This window comes from Corythoichthys intestinalis, chromosome 14 (genome assembly GCF_030265065.1).
Source record: "Corythoichthys intestinalis isolate RoL2023-P3 chromosome 14, ASM3026506v1, whole genome shotgun sequence".
NCBI lineage: Eukaryota > Metazoa > Chordata > Actinopteri > Syngnathiformes > Syngnathidae > Corythoichthys > Corythoichthys intestinalis.
In genome coordinates, this window is record NC_080408.1 from 15,442,575 (window position 1) to 15,447,339 (window position 4,765).

The 4,765-nt window shown below is 34.4% G+C and overlaps 1 long non-coding RNA gene across 1 annotated transcript; it reads left to right on the plus strand.

The window, feature by feature from the left end:
• Window positions 1–669: 669 nt before the first annotated feature.
• LOC130929490 (uncharacterized) lies at window positions 670–1,644 on the plus strand. The gene is made up of 3 exons (XR_009066904.1): window positions 670–845; window positions 926–983; window positions 1,285–1,644. It is a non-coding gene; the product is annotated as an uncharacterized LOC130929490 (long non-coding RNA).
• The last annotated feature ends 3,121 nt before the right edge of the window (window positions 1,645–4,765 follow it).

Genomic DNA, 4,765 nt, shown 5'->3' on the forward strand with positions numbered 1-4,765 from the left:
TAGTAGCAGATTTTAAATTCTCGGTAGAAGGATGAAAATATTAATACACTGCTTCAATGAGGATACCACTGTCATGATACATCTATAAAAACCATACTATTTACCTTATTAGGAAAACTAATAAAAACACTTGGTTTATTATAAATGAAAGGTAATTCTTCTCAATTTTGTGACTGGAATAATATGTAGAAGTCTCCATTCTTCCAAAAAATCAATATATATATATATATATATATATATATATATATATATATATTTTTTTTTTTTTTTTTTTACAATATTTTGGCATTGACATGGTAGTGAAGATGCACTCAAATGCTTGGTCGATGAAACCACACGTAACTACAACAGTCGTCTCCATTTTTCACAATGTTGACACATGAAAAAATATGGTCACATTATTTTGCCAAGGATAATATCACCAAAGGTGTGTAGAGTAGTCAAAAACTTTACTCAAGTAAGAGTAGCGTTACTTCTAAATAATAGGCCTACTGTATAACTCAAGTGAAAGTAGTCACCCAAATATTTACTCAATGTAGCCATGAGAAAAATATTGAAGCGTTATACCCAATAACAACACTAGAGGGCGTGAGCGACATTTGAACGAAGTCAGAGCCTCACAACTATGACGTCAGCGCATGCGTACTTCTTTTTGGAACGATGGCCTTTTCTAAGGGGGAAAAGTTTTGTTCGCCCCAAGAAAGAAATAAAAAAATAAGAAAGAAATAAAAAAATAGATAAAGAAAAGCAAATTGACGAATGCATCAACTGTTGCTGTGTGGCGTCTGTTGCTTGAAGCGAATTCAGACGGTCGCGTGGTGAAAACATTGAGCAGAAACCACTCGGTAAGATGTGGAAACCATTTGCTAATTCGCTAATGCTAAATTTGCATTCATGGCTAACTGCTAGCGCCTTATTCATGCAGGCAAAAGCCTTGTGTGAGTCTAGGAAGAGGACCAGGCGTCGTCAGTTAAGACTATTAGGTGAGATGTTTTTTTCAAGATCTGTTGGAGATGTTATAAAATATAGTTTTAATTTGAAAGGGAAGATGTAATTTCTGTTTTTGGTCATGGAAAATGTAACATTTACAGTGTTGCATGAAACAATGCTTTTGAGAGCGTAAGTAACATTTTTGTGTGGAAAAATGTATAATTTATTGCATACAAAATGCTAGTTAATGATTAGAATTTTTATTATTGAGTGATTACTCAGTATTGTTGAAAAAGTCGTACAGCATAAACGAAACTGAAAAGATTGTAACCCAAAATCCTGTGTTAAATACAGGTAAGGTTTTTTTTTCTGATTGGAAAAAAAAGAACGATCATCAGATTGGATTCAACGATGGTGCGCTAACACAGAGTGATTGAAGAACCAAGAACATTGATAATTCTGGAATAACAGACGGACTGTCTGTCTGGTAGGATTGTATCAGTCATCGGACTGGTACATACATTTTTTTTTCTTCGAAAAGAGTGCACTCCAACGAACATTTGGAACAAATCTATTGCAATAGTAAAAACTTCAGACATTTAATTAGCTGCCATTGCAACTAATAAGGGACGATTTTGACTTTGACGAATAATTGACTGACACCCGAACCAAAGACTATTTTTCTATTTTTGTTTGTTTTTGATTACTAGTTCATTGTGTGTTTAATTGTTAAAAATTGTTTTTTATATTGTTCATTAAAAATCTACAAAAAATGATTTCAATTGCCTAAACCTGATGTTTGAGGTGGTCATCGTATCAAAACCAGTAAACCGAACCTAGATTGCAGCTCCTATCGGTATACATACAGAAAGGTATAGATAGGGGCTACATCAAGTACAAGTAAAAACGTATACGTTGAAAAGACTACTCAAGAAATGAGTAACATTGTGAGTAACTGCTCACAATGTCTGATTTTTTTTTTTAAATAATGGGACTTTTTTTTTTTTTTTTTTTTTTTTTTTTTTTTTTGCTAATTACAACGTCACCTATATGAACTGTTTTTATTACACTGTACAATGACTTATTTCATGACCATATTAAGCCAAAAAATTGACACAAAAATTTTCAAATTCAGACCGGAGAAACACTATGAAACATCACCCGTCCAGAGCATGAGTGCCCTCTAGTGGAGAGAAAACATTGTTACCTCTGATTGGTAAAATGGAGTCATGCGGTTATTGTTACGACGTCTCATTGGTGAAACTGCGACTGTCGGCATTTCTGGCAAAATTTAAGTCAAATTTAGAAGGCAGAAAACACTCAGGTGGCTTGAAGTTCCGCTCTGAGACCCCCAATTTGGCCAACTTTCAAAATTGTCCGATATGCACATGTGATACATCATTTGAAAGCTTAAAATCTCAATTTTCTGGGGGAAATGTTTTTTTGAACAGGAGGGCATTTAAAAAAAAAAAAAATTTTTTTAAACAGCAAAACCCTATCTGGAAGTGAGATAACGCGAGAGCAGAATAACAGACACCATGACTTTAACGAGATATAATCGCGTACTTACCTCGTTTCGATCCAAAAACTCCATGTAGCATGTATCACTGAGTGTCAAGACACAGCTGTGAATGGCCACAGCTGGATTTTTGGGGGGATTTTATGGGTGCAACATGCTAATAAAACATGGGTCGCGATGCAGAAATCGCAGACACCAAGTAGCCGATATATATATTTTTTTCATATATTTCCCCTTTCAAAGTTTTTTTTTCCAATATTTCTTTGTTTGGATGAATTATTTATCCTCTAACATATCGGAAAAATGCGACAGAAACAAACAAAAAAAACAATTAAGCGATAGTTATGAGGTAAATATCCATGACTTTTTTACAGACACCATATTTTTCATTTTGACGTAATTTGTTTAAAAGTTTAAAATATGCGAGTGAATATATTATTAGTCTTTTTTTTTTTTTTTTTTTTCAAACAAAGTATTAGACATCAATTAATGATTCTAAGCTAAAAATGACAGACATTTTGAATAATATAATGAATTACCTTCGTTTTATGGCTGGGTTGAAACAAGCGGTTGCGCGACATCTGTAAACGGGGGTTTTCAGGGTAAAACGGGCAAATTAAAAATAGTTCGGGGGCTTAATGCGCCATGAATTTGCTATGGCAGCATATAGACATATTGTTCTATCAAACACAAAAGTTGTTTTGGTTTAAAATACAGCAGTTTCTTTTAAAGAGGAGTGCAAGAGCAGAAACTGCTTTTTTAGTCTTGTGTTTTCCGCCAGAACAAGAAGGAAAAACGAATCATGTGTAGTCCAAAGTAGCGGAGTAAGAGTAGTGTTTCTTCTTCACAAATCTACTGGAACAAAAAAAGGTTTTACGTGGTTAAACTTTTCTAAGTACATTTTTCTCAAAAGTTGACCAAGTAAATATTACTACCCAACTCTGAATCTCACGATGCAGGAATTACATCATAAGATTGATGTCATCATTTGTTCATTGAAATAAAGTCTAGAACATTGGCTCCATTCTGTCGAGAAAGGCAACGCAGTTTCCCGCTGGACGCGAGGCTTATGAAAGCGATCTTGAATGAATGGCTCTGGTCGCGCGGAAAGCAGAGTAATTAACGAGGAAGCTTAACGGCAAATTAAATAGGCGGCGATGCAATTACGGAGGCGAGCGTTGATCAATAACGTTGAGCGGCGGTGTGGCGTAATGGAGAGAACTTTCCAGCGCAGGTGCACCAACCCTGCAAAAAAAACTATCGAGCTGTATAAGCGGCAATGTATCATTGATTTGGATGCTCTTTCTTTGCATTGGGATTAGCAATGTTGACCTTTTCTTATTGTTGAAAATATGGGTTGCTCACGAAAAAGGAAAATGTCCACATCAAAGCACTTTTGTGATGTGTGGTGCTCTTTGAGTCACTTTTTTTGTTTAGTCAGTTTTTTGCTCTCCCCCTCCCCCGAGCTTCTCATATGACTACGACTTTTCTCTAGGGCTGTCAAACGATTAAAATTTTTAATCGAGTTAATCACAGCTTAAAAATTAATTAATCGTAATTAATCGCAATTCAAACCATTTATAAAATATGCCATATTTATTTGTAAATTATTGTTGAAATGGAAAGATAAGACGGATATATACATTCAACATACTGTACATAAGTACTGTATTTGTTTATTATAACAATAAAGCAACAAGATGGCATTAACATTATTAACATTCTGTTAAAGCAATCCACGTATAGAAAGACTTGTAGTTCTTAAAAGATAAATGTTAGTACAAGTTAAAGAAATTTTATATTAAAACCCCTCTTAATGTTTTCGTTTTAATAAAATTTGTAAAATTTTCAATCAAAAAATAAACTATCGGGTAGTAGCTCGCCATTGTTGATGTCAATAATTACACAATGCTCAAGGTGCTGAAACCCATAAAATCAGTCGCACCCATGCGCTAGCAGAGGGCGACAAAACACCCAAAAACTAGGGCTGTCAAAATTATCGTGTTAACGGGCGGTAATTAATTTTTAAAATTAATCACGTTAAAATATTTGATGCAATTAATGCACATGCCCCGCTCAAACAGATTAAAATGACAGCACAGTGAAATGTCAACCTATTGTGTTTTTTGGAGTTTTGTCACCCTCTGCTGGCGCTTGGGTGCGACTGATTTTATAGGCTTCAGCACCCATGAGCATTGTGTAAGTAATTATTGACATTAACAATGGCGGGCTACTAGTTTATTTTTTGACTGAAAATTTTACAAATTTTATTAAAACGAAAATTTTAAGAGGGGTTTTAATATAAAATTTATATAA